General features: G+C 49.9%; 2 protein-coding genes across 4 annotated transcripts in view; both read left to right on the forward strand.

Annotated features, from left to right (window-relative positions):
• LOC137421268 (HAUS augmin-like complex subunit 4) overlaps positions 1 to 5,936 on the forward strand; it is a 47,381-nt gene extending 41,445 nt beyond the window's left edge. For both annotated transcript variants that reach the window (XM_078771638.1, XM_068107158.2), the window contains exon 10: positions 5,727 to 5,936. The gene's annotated coding sequence lies outside the window, so the exon portion shown is untranslated. The remainder of the gene's footprint in view (positions 1 to 5,726) is intronic.
• The window catches only part of LOC137421260 (GMP reductase 1-like), a 905,715-nt gene that overhangs the window by 164,934 nt on the left and 723,648 nt on the right, over positions 1 to 17,133 (forward strand). The gene's annotated exons all lie outside the window — the stretch shown is intronic.

Consider the following 17,133-nt stretch of genomic DNA (forward strand, 5'->3'; position numbering starts at 1 on the left):
TTTTCTTACTTTGTGGTGCTGCGCACACACGACTCGTTGCCAGAGAGGTAGGCCACAACGCGTTGGTATAACAAATGGTCTTTATTCAAAGCTCGTACTTCAGTACTGGGCGGGCTCGAGCTTAGAGCCCGCATATATGTCCCGAGGCCACGCCTAGTCCCCGGGCGTGGCCGATCGGTCGAAAGGCGGGGCATGTGCTTTCGTTCCCCGCCTGGACGCTCGCGCCACCCACTGGTGCGCGGATCTATTGCCCCTTGTGCCCGCCACACGCGCCCCCCCAGAATTCCCACGCACCTGAAGGGTGAGTTTGCGGAGAAGCCGGATGACCCGGCCGAAACGCCCCCTGGCGATGGGTGGCGGGGCTGGGGGGTGCCAGGGGTCCGACCGCCGAGGGGCGGCCTCGACGCGGAGGCAGAGCTGCTTGCGGAGGGTGGTCCGGATTGAGGTGGGCCGGCTTGAGGCGGTCCACGGAGATGCGATCCGGGGCACCGCCGATGTCGATGGTGAAATATTTGTCCCCGGTCTCCAGCACGCGGAAGGGCCCGTCGTACGGGGGCCGTAGCGGTGCCCGGTGGGCGTCGTGCCGGACGAAGACGTACTTCACCGTGCGAAGCTCCGGGGCGACGTGGGAAGGCGCGCAACCGTGGTGTGCCGTCGGTACCGGGGCGAACCTCCGGGCGGTCTCCTGAAGGGCGGAGCGCTGTTGCGCCACGGACCAAGGAGCCGTGGAGTCGGGGATAAATTCACCCGGTACCCGCAGTGGTTGCCCGAAGACCAGCTCCGCCGAGGACGCGCGCAGGTCGTCCTTGGGCGCCGTCCTGAGGCCCAACAGGACCCAGGGGTGTGTCGACCCAGCCGCCGTCGCGGAGGCTGGCCCGGAGCGCGGCCTTCATTGAGCGATGAAAGCGCTTGCACAGGCCATTGGTCTGGGGGTGGTAGGCCGTGGTGCAGTGTAGTTTCACCCCGAGCCCTTGCGCCACCGCGGCCCAGAGCTCCGAGGTGAACTGGGGGCCGCGGTCGGATGAGATGTCCGAAGGGGCACCGAACCGGGCAACCCAAGTGGCGATGAAGGCTTGCGCCACATCAGCCGCAGACGTCGCCGCCAATGGGACGGCCTCCGGCCCCCGTGTGGTGCAGTCCACCATGGTGAGGAGGTGGGTGAACCCCCGTGAGGGGGGCAGAGGTCCCACCAAGTCGACGTGCACGTGGTCGAACCGACGCTCGGGCACCGCAAATGGGGCCAACGGGGCCTGGGTGTGGCGGTGGACCTTTGCGCGCTGGCACGCGAGGCACGTCCTGGCCCAGTCGCGGACGTCCTTCCGGAGGCCATGCCAGACGAACTTCGCCGCGACGAGCTTCTGGGATGCCTTCGTGCCCGGGTGGGACAGGCCGTGGATGGCGTCGAAAACTGGGCGCCGCCAGCCAGCGGGCACGATGGGGCGAGGCCGGCCGAGGGAGACGTCGCATAGGAGGGCCACACCCGCGGCGTCGAATGGCACCTCGGTGACGCGGAGGCCCGTGACGGCGGTCCGCAAGGCCTGGACGCCGGGGTCGGCGGTCTGGTCCTCCGCCATCCGGGTATAGTCGACCCCGAGGTGGACCGCGTGCACGACGGACCAGGAAAGGCAATCCGCCACCGGGTTGTCTTTACCCGCCACGTGACGGATGTCCGTCGTGTACTCGGACACGGCAGAGAGGTGACGCTGCTGCCGTGCCGACCATGGCTCGGCGACCTTGGCCATCGCGAACACAAGGGGCTTGTGGTCGACGAAAGCCGTGAACGGGCGGCCCTCCAGCAGATGGCGGAAGTGTCGGACCGCCAGGTGGAGCCCGAGCAGCTCGTGGTCGAAGGTGCTATAGCGGCGTTTGTGCGGGCGAAGCTGCCGGCTAAAAAACGCCAGCGGTTGCCAAGCACCACGCACCCACTGCTCGTGCACCGCGCCCACCGAGTAGTCCGACGCGTCGGTGGTGAGGGCGATCGGTGCATCGGGCGCCGGGTGCGCCAGCATGGTGGCATCGGCCAGGGCCAGCTTTGCGCCCGTGAACGCCGCGGCCATCGGCTCCAACCAGGCGATGTCACCTTTGCCCGGCTTGTCCCAGAGGGCCTCGTGCAAGGGGCGGAGGAGCTGGGCGACGTGGGGCACGAAGCGGTGGTAAAAATTTACCATGCCCAGGAACTCCTGGAGCCCCTTGATCGTGCGGGGCTGCGGGAAATCCATGACCGCCTCCACCTTGGCCGGTAAAGGGACGGCCCCGTGCCTGGTGAATCGGTGCCCCAAGAAGTCGATGGTGGCGACGCCGAAACGGCACTTGGTGGGGTTGATGATTAGGCCATGCTGGCCCAGGCGTTCGAAAAGCGTGCGGAGGTGGAGCATGTGCTCCTCCCGGGACGCGCTCGCGACTAGGATGTCGTCCAGGTAGACAAAGAGGAAAGGTAAGTCACGCAAGACGCTGTCCATAAACCGTTGGAACGCCTGGGCCGCATTCTTCAACCCGAAAGGCATTCTCAGGAACTCGAAGAGGCCGAAAGGGGTGATGACTGCCGTCTTCGGGACATCGTCCGGTTGGACGGGGACCTGGTCGACAGTGGTGGTAGCCACGGATGAGGTCCACCTTGGAAAACACGGTCGTGTTTGCCAACCGGGCGGAAAAGTCCTGGATATGCGGGACCGGGTAGCGGTCGGGGGTGGTGGCATCATTGAGCCGGCGGTAGTCCCCGCATGGCCGCCATCCTCCGCCGGGCTTCGGCACAATGTGCAGAGGAGAAGCCCAAGCGCTGTTGGAGCGCCGTACGATCCCCGGCCGCTCCAGCGTGGCGAACTCCGCTTTCGCCACGGCGAGCTTCGTGGGTTCGAGTCGGCGTGCCCGGGCATAGACCGGCGGCCCGACCGTGGGTATATGGTGCTCCACCCCGTATTTAACGGCCACCGCTGAGAAGGTGGGCCGCGTGAGGGCCGGGAAACTGGTGATGAGGCGGGTAAAGTCGTCCGCTGCCGGAAGCGTGCAAACTAAACTCACCAGGACGGAACCTTCCAGCAAGCCGCTTGGCAAGCCGCTCGGTGAGCCGCTCAGTGAGCCGCTCAACGAGCCGCTCAGCGAAGAAGCGAGCGAGCTGAAGGTTTTGGCCTGGACGAGCCGTCTGCGCTTCACGTCGACCAACAGCCCATTCGCGCATAGGAAGTCCGCACCGAGCAGTGCCATTGGCATGCTGGCGGTCATGAACGGCCATTGAAAGCGCTGCCCTCCGAACCGCAGTGAGAGGCAACGCTTCCCGAATGTGCGGATGGGTGTACCGTTGGCGGTAAGCAAAGCGGGGCCCCGGCCCGCGGTTTGCTTGTCGGACGTGGAGGCGGGGAGGACGCTTACCAGCGCTCCTGTGTCGCAAAGAAAACGGCACCCGGACAAGGTGTCCGTGATGAACAGGAGGCTGCCGGAATGGCTGACGCTCAGGGCCGCTAATGAGCGCTGGCCCGGTCGTTTCCCGACCTGTTAAAAGAGCACGGCGGGCGACACGTTTTAGCCTTGTGGCCGAACCTGGCGTGGTAGTAGCACCAGGTTTGCGGCGGCGGCGGCCGTGGTGTTGGCGGCGGCGGCCGTGGTGTTGGCGGCGGCGGTAGTGGGTGGGGCGCAGCAGCGGCCATGAGGGAAGCCGGGGGGCGCTGTAGCCTCTGCCCCGGGATCCACTACGGCAGCACCGTAAACCGACCGCGTGTCGCAGGCCGCAAAAAACTTGTCGGCCTCTACGGCCAGGGCGCGGGGTTCCTTTATGTTGGAACCGGCCAGCGCGAGGCATTCCTGTGCAGGTAGCTGGCGTAGGAAAAGCGCCCGGAATAAGAAATCCGGGGGCTGGTCACCAAGCAGCGACAGCATAAAATCCATCCGGACGGATGGTCATGTGTCGCCGAGTTCGGGAAGGTCCAGGAGGCGGTCGGCCCGTTCGATCTCCGTGAGCCCGAACGTGGCGAGCAGGAGACGTTTGAGCGCCTCGTACTTGTGGGCGCCGAAGGATGGACACGACTCGGGCGGCAGTGCCGGGCCCGAGGGCGGTGAACACGTGGTAGTACTGGGTCTCGTCCGCCGTTATGCCTCGGAGCTGAAATTGAGCTTCGGCCTGCACGAACCAAACGTCGGCTTGCGCTTCCCAAAACTCCGGGAGTTTAACTGCGACGGCGTTGGTGGCCATGGCGCGTTCGGTGGTCAGCAACGGCTGAACCAATCGGGGTCACCAGTGTGGTGCTGCGCACACACACGACTCGATTGCCAGAGAGGTAGGCCACAACGCGTTGGTATAACAAAACGTCTTTATTCAAAGCACGTACTTCAGCACTGGGCGGGCTCGAGCTTAGAGCCTGCATATATGTCCCGAGGCCACGCCTAGTCCCCGGGCGTGGCCGATCGGTCGAAAGGCGGGGCATGTGCTTTCGTTCCCCGCCTGGACGCTCGCGCCACCCACTGGTGCGCAGAATTATTGCCCCTTGTGCCCGCCACAACTTTAAGTTTATTGTTCGTTTATGATGCTGCACTAATTCGAGTTCCCTTGGTCATTCCAACAGAAACCGATCATGATTCAATGCGGCATTTAATTCCCGGGAAATATGGAACAATGATCATGTTTGCAATTAACTGAAACGATTAATTCATCGAAGCGATCTTGTATCACGTGACGGGGAATAATTAATTATTTACATTTGAGACGAACCACATTTGGAGCAGATGAAGTCGTTGGAGGCTGGAGTATCCGTTGGTTGGCGGTTTGAACCTCGCCCGATGATCCCAGACTTTAAACATACCTGGGGTGTGTTCCGTTACTAACTACAGGTGAGCCATCCCAGACTGTAAACATACCTGGGGTGTGTTCCGTCACTAACTACAGGTGAGCCATCCCAGACTGTAAACATACCTGGGGTGTGTTCCGTTACTAACTACAGGTGAGCCATCCCAGACTGTAAACATACCTGGGGTGTGTTCTGTCACTAACTACAGGTGAGCCATCCCAGACTGTAAACATACCTGGGGTGTGGTCCGTCACTATTAACTAGAACGGCATTCGTTAGAGCGAACACCTCCGCCAGGCTGAACAATTTATGTTTTGTATCCACTGCTCGGCCGGATCTGGATTCGGACCTGAACCAAAATCTAATCTGCTTGTTCTTGTTACCTTCCCAACTCATCCACCAAGTTTAGTCATAAATCATCCATAACTTTTTGAGATATCGTGCTATATATGTATATCGATTTGTCCTTATCTCTAAATAGTGAAGAATAACTTAAAAAATTATCGTATCCGCATTCGGATATTCTCCAAAATTGAATCGGTTCTTCCTTGTCACACTCTCAACTTGTCCACCAAGTTTCGGCCGAATCCTTTTGAGATATTCTGCTCACAAACAAAGACAAGGGTGAAAACATTACTGCTGTTCTCCTTCGTTGTTGGAGTGGAGGCACCATGAGAAGACAGTTCATAGAACACGATACCCTCCGCAGTGTTCAGGTATATGCAGTACAGGACGGCCTTGCCATTCATGGGGGGTGTGGGGGGAGGGAGGAGGCGAATTGTGTGTGTGTGTGTGTGTGTGTGTGTGTGTGTGTGTGTGTGTGTGTGTGTGTGTGTGTGTGTGTGTGTGTGTGTGTGTGTGTGTGTGTGTGTGTGTGTGTGTGTGTGTGTATGCGTGCACAAGCCATGTAATGAAGATTGTTATATTGTGCCTATACTTTGTGGTTGACAGGTATGAGGTGTTAAAAGTGAGAAGATATTTGGAAAAGAGGGACTGGGAAGAGAAGTGGCAATGAAGAGGGTATACATCGGCTTCCTAGGTGAAGGTGTTTTGCTGTGATGTAAACATGGTGGAGTTTTAATAAAAGTGCAGATTAGCTCGTAAAGATACTTTGCAATACTGCTGATGCAAAAGTGACTCATTAAACTCAACTTCCTTCAATTGAATCTTTTGGTTATACGTGCCAGACGTCTATCATTTTGGGTTTTTTAGCGTCTTCTCTCTCTGCTTTAACTAGAAAATCTTCCATGTTCAGCCGAAACAGACATACTGTGTTGGTTGCATTTATCCGATAGGATGTTACAGAGGTAGTGCAACTACCATTGAGCTGTCCAGTCTGGTTTAAATTCCCAACTCCACTTCTCACCAAACTCACTGCTCACCTCCACTCGTTCCTACCTCCTTTCCCCCCCCTGTTGGTGTGGTCAAACTCACCCTGAGCACTCCTGTTGAATTCATTTCCACATTTTTTTCAATCTCTGGCTTCAAGACAGCTGTTCACCACCATCTCACATCATCCCCATTCAAAACCATGATATTTTAACCCCATTAATCACCCCCCTCCCAAGCACATCTTTACCTCCACCAACAAAGGTGGATGGTGGTTATGTTTTCACCCCTGTCTGTCTGTCTGTCCGGTTGTGAACAAAATAGCTCAAAACGTTGTTGACGGATTCGGACGAAATTTGGCAGAGATGTAGCGTATGTGACAAGGACGAAATGATTAGATTTTGGTGAAGATTCGGATCCAGCTAGCAGAATTTTTAAAGTGATTCTTCACCATTGAGTGATGGGGCCAAGAATGATAAATAGCAGCATATCTCAAAATGTTATGGACGGATTTGGACGAAACTTGGTGGACCGGTTGGTTGTGTGAAAAGGACAAATAGATTCGATTTTGGTAAAGATCTGAATATGGATTCGGATACGAGATTTATTTAATTTTAAAGTGATTCTTCACCATTGAGAGATCGGGTGAAAAGCGATTATATAACATTTTATTTTAAAAGATTATGGACGAGTTATGAATAAACTTGGTGGACGAGTTGGTTACGTGACAAGAACAAGCCGATTAGATTTTGGTTCAGGTCGGATCTGCATTCGGACCTATCAGTGGGATAGAAAACGTAAACTGTTCACCAGGCGGAGGTATGCTCTCTACCGAGTGCCGTTCTAGTTTTCCAGGTTTCCAGTTTTTCCTTCCTGAGAGTTTGCGGCTGTGTTGTTCACCCCCTATGTTCTACCCTTGCCCTCATTCTTCCCCACACCCCTTAATTGTCTAAGTCTCCCTCTATTTGGTGCATCATCTCTGCCGTCATTGTGTTTCCCCATCTCTCTTTCCACTGTTCCCTTTGTCCTGGTCCATTCTATATTCTAACTCCTCCATGCACCTCAGCATCATAAACAAAAAGATCAAACTCACCCTGAGCACTCTCAGCTATCTGTTGTGTGGCTAAATTGTATTTATCTGTTATCCCGGTGTTTCCCTTTCCTTTCCTTCATGATGATCTTATACACGTACCTGGCTGTGCAGCCTTGAGTAATCTTCACCTCTCGCTGTTTGCTCACGTGCGTTAACAAGGATGTGCTGCCCACCTCACAAATCAGCAATGTTATCCATGAGTTTAAGTGCCGATGTGAAGCTCGGTACGTGGGCCGTACAACCGAAAGGTTGGCTGATCGTATCAAACAGCATGTCCACCTGGCGATCGGAAGAAAGAATTCGGGAGTGAGGACTCAATCGGTATGAGTATGCAAGAACATTCAAGAACTGTCTACCATTTCTTCTTCTTCTTCTTCTTCTTCTTCTGCCATTGCACAGCATCTGGTTGCCAACCCCGATTGTGTAGACCAGTACAATGCAGATATGCTCAAGATATTGAACTGAAGTCGGAGTACGTTACATCTACGTATGTTGAAAGCAACTTTCATCCATTCCACGGACCCGACATTGTATTGTCAAAAGGAATTTGTACATTTTCTCAAATTCTCTTCCAACACGGAAAGATTAAAGGTATTTCCCCGACCGCTGTCCATGGTATGTCTGCAAATGCTGAGTCCTCAACTTTGGGGGAATCCCATCCCCCATCCCACCAATGTATTGGTGCTGGTGAGTCATCGCTCTCAACTCCACTCCAGCCAATCAGAGCCAGGGATAGTGGTGACTGAGTCAACCAATGGGTGTTCAGATTACCAATTACATCAAGACTGATGAACCAAACTGTGTCCCAAACCCATCCCTCTCTGTACCCACCGTACCCAGTCATACCCAGCTGCTCCTGGACTCGGTGTCCTTCCTCCTGACAAGGTGGAAAAGTTTCTGTCATCCCTCGACTCTGATCCTGCAATTGGACCTGACGGCATCAGCCCACGGGTCCTAAAATCCTGTTCTTCCGCACTTTCACTCCCTCTCTCTGTTCTCTTCACCCTCTCTTTTGCTCAAGGTCAACTGCCATCTGCTTGGAAATCAGCCAACATCACCACTTTGCACAAAAAAGGTGCAGAAACAGATCCTAGCAACTACAGACCAATCAGCCTTCTCCCAATTATCAGCAAAGTCATGGAATCCATCATTGCTTCGGATATGAAATCTTTCCTCTTCTCCAATGGCTTGATCTCTGATCATCAATTTGGTTTCAGACCAGGTCACTCTACTCTGGACATGCTGCTTCTGCTGTCTCAACAATGGATGGAGGTCCTCAATGCCAAACAGGAAATTAGAACTGTCTTCCTCGACATATCACGTGCTCTCGATACGGTCTGGCACCCCGCTCTGCTCACCAAACTCTCCTCCTTTGGTATCCATGGAAATCTCCACGCATGGCTGGCGGACTTCCTCTCTAGTCGTTGTCAACGTGTGGCCCTGAATGGGTTTCTCTCATCTCCTCTTCCTGTTCAGGCTGGAGTTCCCCAAGGCAGTGTTCTGGGCCCTGTGCTTTTTCTGGTCTTCATCAATGATCTTGGATTGGACTTCCGGTCCCTCGGGTGACGAGGCTTGCTTCGAGCTCTCCACGGCATCGAAGTTTGAGTGTTTTCCCATTCGTGTCTTTGTCGTGTTTCCGCTGGTTGTTTTGTTGTGTGTGTGTTGTTGTGTGTTTCTGTTTAGTTTTGGTTTTGTGGTTGTTGCGGATTTGTGTGTGATTGGTCGTTTTTTATTCGCGCGTCGTGCGCGGCCTGGTCTTTCTGGACTCCCTCCCCCCCCCCCCCCCCCCCTCGTCGGTGTTTTGTGAGTGTAAGTTCTTTACTTCATAGTATTTGCTTGTTTCTTTGATTTTCTTTTCTCCCCCCCTGCCTCTCACGGGCATCTTACCCTTTGTCCGGCGTTTTTAAAAACAGGACAAACGGATAGACAAAGAATTCTATATTGATTCTTTCTCTCCTCCCGGACACGTGCTTGTTCGCTCTCCTCCTCGTCTCGACTTGTGCCCCACCCCCTGTATCTCGTTTTTCTTCCGCCTCTTCTCCTGCTTTCTCAAATCCACGTTCTCGCTTGGAGACTTTTCACAGATTGTTTTTCATGGTTTTCATGGTTCTGTTTGGATATTGTTGGAATATGTTTAAACCACAGCCGTCACAGCCGTGAAAGGTGACCCTCTGGAGTGTGGCTCGTACCGAGCGATAAAGTTATTGGAGCATGGAATGAAGGTATTGGAAAGGGTGTTGGAGAGGAGGATAAGGAAGAAAGTGAAGATCGATGAAATGCAGTTTGGATTTACGCCAGGAAGAGGAACGACAGCGCTTTTCATTGTGAGGCAGTTGCAGGAGAAGTACATGGAGAAGAGGAAGAAGTTGTTTTTTGGGTTTGTTGATCTGGAGAAAGCATTCGATAGGGTTCCACGCAAAGTATTGACATGGGCATTGAGGAAGTTAGGAGTGGAGGAATGGTTGATCAGAGTAGTGATGGCAATGTACAAACGAGCGTGCACACCTGTAAGGACGAAGGACGGGAACAGTGGTGAGTTTGAGGTGAAGGTGGGAGTGCATCAGGGGTCGGTATAGGGGTCACAGCTACAAATAATAGTCCACTACTATTTGTAGCTGTGATGGAGGTGCTGGCTCAGAACGTAAAGGAGGGTTTACCATGGGAGTTGTTGTATGCAGATGATCTGGTGTTGATTGCGGAAAGTATGGATGGACTGAAGGAAAAGATGAACAAGTGGAAGGAATTTATGGAGACAAAAGGTCTGAAGGTGAATATCGGAAAGACGAACGTGATGGCAAGTGGTAAAGCATGTGGTGAGGTGGAAAGAACTGGGAAGTGGCCGTGTGCTGTGTGCAGGAAGGGTGGCGGAGTGAACTCCATTCAATGTACAATGTGCGCTGAGTGGGTTCATCAAAAATGTAGTGGTCTGAGAGGGTCATTTACCAGTGTGACAGCTACATTCAAATGTAAGGTGTGCACAGAGGGAGCTGCAGATGGAGGAAATGTTGAGTTGGATCTTGGAGACGGCGTGAAGCAGGAAGGTGTGAAAACATTTTGCTACCTCGGAGACATGCTGAATGGAGAAGGTGGATCAGACTCGGCAACGGTTGCTCGAGTGAGATGTGCATGGAAGAAGTTTCGGGAACTGAGTGGCGTGCTGATGAGGAGGAGAGTGTCGCTGAAGCTGAAGGGAAAGGTGTATGCTGCATGTGTGAGAAGTGTTATGATTTATGGGAGCGATACATGGGTAATGAACGTAGAGCAGCAACGAAGGCTGGATAGGGTGGAAATGCGAATGGTTTGATGGATGTGTGGAGTATCGTTGAGAGAGAGGAAGACAAATGATGAATTGCGAAAGATGATGGGAATATTGCCTGTGATTGATGCTGTGAAGAGGAACAGGTTGAGATGGTTTGGTCATGTGTTGAGGAAGGATGAAAGTGACTGGTTGAGAGAGTGATGGAAATTAATGTAGAAGGAAGTAGAGGACGGGGAAGACCGAGAAAGACTTGGCTAAAGATGGTGGAAGAAGAAATGCGGGCAATGGGGTTAACAAGGAGAGATGCAGAAAATAGGGTAAAATGGAGAAGATTGTCATGGGGACCGAAAGGCTAACCCCCGCTCTAGCAAGGAAAATGGCCTTAAAATGCATGTTGTAGTTGTTGTTGTTGTTCCTAACCTCAACAAGCCCTCTACACCTCCTCTCTTTCAGAGATACTGGGGTTCTTACCTCCCCTTTGGATAGGGCCAATCTTTTTGCAGAGCAATTTGCCTCCAATTCCTCACTTAATGATGATGGACATTCCCTCCCTAATTTTTCCATCTCGCACAGAAAAGGTTATTTCTGTTCCCCTTGTCACACCGAAGAATGTTGTCAAAATTATTCATTCTTTGGACTTCTCAAAAGCTACTGGTCCTGAAGCAATTTCTGTAGTTGTTACCCTGCACCCGCGAAACGGAAGAGCAGGGTTAGGGCATTCGATTGTGTATGTGTGGTGTACATACGTGTGGCATGCGTGTCTGCATTTTTAAAACTCATTTTCTTGGCAACCGTTGGTCCATTTGACACTAAATTTTACTATTGGAGTGCCTCCACCAACACTACAAGTCCTGGTTATTTTTCAACATGATCAAAGGTTTACCTTGTTGGTTGTGATCATCTTGAGCAGATGTCACGAGATAGAATACCAGTCCAAGGGACCAAAGTAGCCACCATTATTTTTGTTTTGGATCACGTGAGGACCAAGTTTTGTTGTTTCCATGTTCTCATATCACTGAACCTCAGACTCTGCCATGACTTGCTACTGAGGTGATCATTTGAAACGACACTGTCTCAACACTTGAAGATATTTTTTACTTTTTCAGTTTGTCCTGGAAACATTTTTGTTTTCTGTGCACCCTCCATGACATATGGAAAATATGATTCACATTCGAGGATGGTCTCCATCTCCTATATGCTGTGGTGTTCGTATGCAGCCTATGGCTGATTGGCTGCATCACTTTCTGGGGGAATGGCTGTGCCACGGATGCAAAGCCCCCCATTACCAATCAGCTGGTGCTCATTTTGCTGACCTCAGGATGACAGGCTGAGTCAACACACCTGGTGTTGATTCAACGGCACGACAGGGGCTCAAATTCAGGACCCTAAGATCTCCAGCCACTTTAACAGTTAAGCCAACACCAGGCTTATGGAGCACCTCCTCCTGTAGAATTTCAAGATGATAATTATGATGTCATCGGTCACATGGTACAGGTGTCATCTTGGAACAATCACCCGAAGAAAACCCTAAGATCTCCAGCTGCCTTAACTGTTAAGTGAACACCAGGCCTATAGTGAGAGTTTCAGCCACAGAGTAGACTCCAGGCTCCTATATGCTGCCTCCTTGTACTTCCTGCATTGCCCATTGTTTGTGGTGTGCTGCAAGGCCTACGGACTCGACTAGCATGTCCAACTGGCCTTAGGCGTGGTTCAAAGTTGTCGAACATTTCCATAACATTTTTACATTTAAATTAATCATAAGTTGATATTTCCACTTGAATGTGCAGTCTGCTCGAGTTAGATCTACTGCAATCCATATTGTATATTCCAAGGTGTTAAAAACTCCATCACACAAACGCACTTTGAATTTTTATTATTATTATTTTTTTGTTGTATACTGAATCGAGGCTCGTGAAAGAGCTAACATTTACTTCACAAACAAATCAACCAGACAAACAAAACACACAAAAAGCGGGAGTGGAAAACAAGATGGGGAGAGAAGGTGAAGCACACAAACACAACATTTGAGAGCAGGGAGATGTGTGGAAGGGAGAGGGTTTGGGGGGAGGAGGCATGGGAAGGGGGTGGGGGGGTGGAGGGAGAAGTATAAAACACAAGGACACCAATGACTTCCAGGACAGAGGTTGGTATTTCAAAAAAGATTTCAAAGATATTTCAAAAACTTTGCACAGCAATGAAATAGCACAAGAAAATTCGCATTTAAAATAAAATTCTGAATTATGAAATTGCATTTTAATCTAATGTGCATTTTTAATCTGCAAAATGCCAAGTGATCACCTGGACCAAATTATTTCAGATCCACCATCCTCAATGATTGGCCATTAATTTCTCCCGAGCCCAACATACAGTCACGTAAAAAAGTAAGTACACCCCATCATGTAAAGTTTGAACTTTTTCAACATATTTCAACATACAGCTATTTGATCTTCATTTCAACAATATTGATAGATAAAGGTGATATAATATAACAAATATCATGAAACATTTACATTTTGTCATCCATTCTATAATTGAAATACACATAAATGCAAATTTCGCATGTGGAAAAAGTAAGTACACCCTTGGCTCGAATACGTGGTATTGCCTCCTTTGGCAGAAACAACCTCAAGTAGGCGTTTCTTATAACTGTCTTCCAGTCTCTGACATCGACTGGGAGAAATTTTTGCCCACTCCTCCATACAGAATTCTTTCAGCTGTGCGATGTTTGAGGGGTTTCTTGCATGCACAACTCGTTTCAAATCCCCCCCACAACATCTCGATGGGATTTAGATCTGGGCTTTGACTTGGCCATTCCAGAACCCTCCATTTCTTTCTTTTCAGCCATTCCTTGGTGGATTTACTGGTATGTTTAGGGTCATTGTCATGTTGCAAGGTCCACCTCCGGTTGAGCTTCAACTTTCCGACAGATGGCCTCACATTATCCTCAAGCACCCTCTGGTACAATGAAGAATTCATAGTGGTTTCTATGATGGTGAGCTTCCCAGGCCCTGATGCAGCAAAGCTGCCCCAAACCATAATATTTCCACCACCATGCTTTACAGTTGGTATCAGGTTCTTGTGGTCAAATGCTGTCTTTGGTTTTTGCCAAACATGTCTTCTGGTACTGTGGTGAAATAGCTCTACCTTTGACTCATCTGTCCAGAGGACATTGTTCCAGAAGTGCTGGTCTTTGCCTAGGTGTTCATTGGCTAACTTTAGTCTTGCTCTGATGTTCTTTCTGGACAGCAAAGGTTTCCTCCCGGCACACCTCCCATGTAGATCAAATTTGTGCAGCCTCTTTCTAATGGTAGACTCGTGCACTTTGACATCAACAGTGGCAATAACTACCTGCAGGTCCCGTGATGATATTCTGGGGTTCTCAGAGACTTCTTTCAGCATCTTGCGGTCTGCTCTCGGGCTGAACTTGCTGGGGCGGCCTGGCCTGTACAAGTTGGAAGTTGTTTGGAATCTTCTCCACTTGTAGATGATCTTCCGGATAGTCGAATGATTGATTTCAAATTGTTGGAGATCTTTTTAAATCCCTTCCCAGACTCGTCAGCATCTATAACCTTCTTTCTGAAGGCCTCAGTGAGCTCTTTTGATCTAGGCATGGTGACGCTGCACACTTCAACAACAAAGAGCAAATCAAACTAAATGTCTGAGGTTTAAATAAGACAGGTTCCTCCAAGATCATCTCTAACGATGTTCTAATCATTTACACCTGAGCTAGTGCACCTGATTCTAATTGTAGGTATTTGAAGTAGTGATAAATGTAAGGGTGTACTTACTTTTTCCACATGCGAAATTTGCATTTATGTTTATTTAAATTATACAATGGACTACAAAATGTAAATGTTTCATGATATTTGTTATATTATATCACCTTTATCTGTCAATATTGTTGAAATGAAGATCAAATTGCTGTGTGTTGAAATATGTTGAAAAAGTCAAAACGTTACATGGGGTGTACTTACTTTTTCACGTGACTGTAGGTTACTGAAGCGTTCCGTGAGTGAGTCCGCACCGTTCTCAGTTCGCCTGTAATCGATTTCCCGAAGAGGCTCTTCATTTTTAAATATTGTCTTGTTTGTGTTGGTTTTGTTGGAGACAACAACTCTTCAAGTTTCTGCCTGTGAGGGGCTCTGCTTCATAATGACATGGAGATCTTATTCCTCACTGGAGAAGATGGTGCAGATGATACCCCTTCTGGTATTCATCGAGGAAGACACCCCTCCCAGTCGGAAAGAAATGTTGCAACATGGAGGGGAGATGGATCACTCAGTACCATGAAGTAGGGATTGCCAATGACCTTGTCTTCCGAGGCAATGACTGCTCCAAAACCATGCCAGGAAATTACAGAACCCTTCCCTTTTGGAACCAAGCACTCGGGATTGTAGAGTTATTTTGGTTGGCGCAACACGTGCACTCGTCCGTTTGTCGAGAACATGGCGAAGGACGATTCATCTGACCACATCACATTTCTCCACTGCTCAGTCGTCTGTGCTCTTTGCACCACTGGATTTGCAAACATGAATTGCCAGATGTGATGAGCGGTCTGTGCACTGCAACCCGACTCGGGCACCCCGCTCTGTGGAATTCTCAGCGGACCGTTCTTGATGAAACTGCTGCTCGCTCCCCAGGTTGAAATTTACAGTCAATTGATCTTCTGCAGTTGCTCGCCTGCTTTGCTTTGCACTTCAAATTAACGCATGGATATCACGAGCCAGGAGTATGCGCTTTCATGCACTGGTTCCCATTTCTAATTCCAATCAACACAGGTGACATTTCTGGCATATATCACAGGAAAAAAGTATCTATACATCCACAGTTTTGTTGAAACTGCCATCACCAACCGAAATTTACACACCTTGTAAGTGTGGAACGACCCAATACACATGATTTCCTTGACGTTTGAGTGTTTTTGTCTTTGTCCTGTTTTCAGAACATTTGATGCTACTCATCTAAGCATCAGACAGGTAGTTCGTATACAATGAGTGCAAGAAAGAAAATATGTTGTCCATTTTTTAAAAGAAGGAAATAAAACATTTTTTTAAATGCCGTTTTTTAATTTAAAACATAATAATTCGTTTACAGAAAATATTAACCAAGAAAACCAATTCTATCTTTGCAGGAAACGTTTTTTTGGTTGGTCAACGAATCGTCCAAAGCAAAATGCATTTCCTTTCCAACTCTTTGTCCCACCGAGGAAAACGAGAAACAATTTTGCAATTGAGAAATTTGAAACACATAAGCTCATCTTATCAGCAGAGTAAAAAAAGCATTATTTCGGAGTAAAACATTGGCCGACAAGATGGGGGTAGCGCACCTGCATTCAGGTTATCTCGTCCGGGTTAAATTCCTGACAAGGCTACAAGCTACTGGATTGACGCTTCACAGGTATTACGTCGGTTGCATCGGAGTGTGCCGTCCCTCAGATTGACGTGAAGCTGCGCGTTCCGTGCCCCAGTATCGGTTGGTGGACGTTAGATTACCGTATCCCGTGAATCGATGACATCTCACGAAGAGTTGGCGAGTTATTGCAAATTGTAGTCGAATGACAGAATGCTGGAAAGCCAATGGCAAATCATCCAGCATAAACCTTTCCACAAGATTACATCAGCAACAAAACTATGTACATGGTTCTTGATTGGATATGAACGCTCGATTCAAATGGCACGTACACAATGCCTTCAAAAAACAGCTTTGACTTGGCTTTCCTTGGGATGTCCATCCTCCAACATGAAATGTTCATGATATTTATAAAATATCACGGAGCAAAACTCAGGCACAGCAAAGGTGGGCTGAGCTCGCAGTTACTGCACGACTACAATGAATGTTGTTATTGGAGCATAAGATTGAATGGTAACGCAGTCAATCACCACTTACCTGCACCATTTCAAAGATGCTCTCTGGGTCGAGGCTGCTTGTACCTTCCTTCAGGAATGCTGTTAAGGTTCCATCCGATCTCAAAGCCAGCAGCAGCTTTGCCAAACAACATGCCTCTTCCTCTGGCGTCGCATCGACAACAAACTGCTTCCCGATCTGTGAAACAACACAAACTCAGCAAAGTGAATGGAACCTGCCACAAGATGCCCATTTACACCCAGCCTTCATGGGGAAATGGAGCGGGGAAGCCGGCTGTCTTGTTACATTTACACCCACTCACACATGGTCATTTGAAGGATGAAAAGCAGCTCAGACACCCAGAATACGGCAGAATTTGGTACAGAGCAACGAGCTGAAGTCAACAGGATGGTGGGAAAGAGGAAAATAAAATGAAGATGGTGGTGCAGTATGTCTCGGGTGGGATATGTCTGAGGTGTGCAGGCCTTGGTCTAACAGTATGTGCAGTGCGTTACATTTTGCCCATAAAAGTGAAAGGAATTTGCTGCTTTTTGCCGTCGAGACGACTCGGGGGATGGGTGGCGATGCCGTCGAGGTGTTTAGGGCCCATTAGGGGGAGGGGGGGCAGCATTGTTGCCAAGGCTAACCAAAGACTGCAACAAGCAAATGAGCAGCACTCACCTTGTTCAATGTCACGAAGCAAGGGACGTTCCTTGTATCAAGTTGCATGCAATCAAATGGGTCGTCAGACAGTTCAACCTCCTGAATCCCTTCCTCATTCTTTGCCACTTCAACCTCCTGAATTGTGCACCCGGAGAAAAGGTCTTTGATCA

This window comes from Myxine glutinosa, chromosome 2, assembly GCF_964187855.1.
Source record: "Myxine glutinosa chromosome 2, kmMyxGlut1.1, whole genome shotgun sequence".
Classification (NCBI taxonomy): Eukaryota; Metazoa; Chordata; class Myxini; order Myxiniformes; family Myxinidae; genus Myxine; species Myxine glutinosa.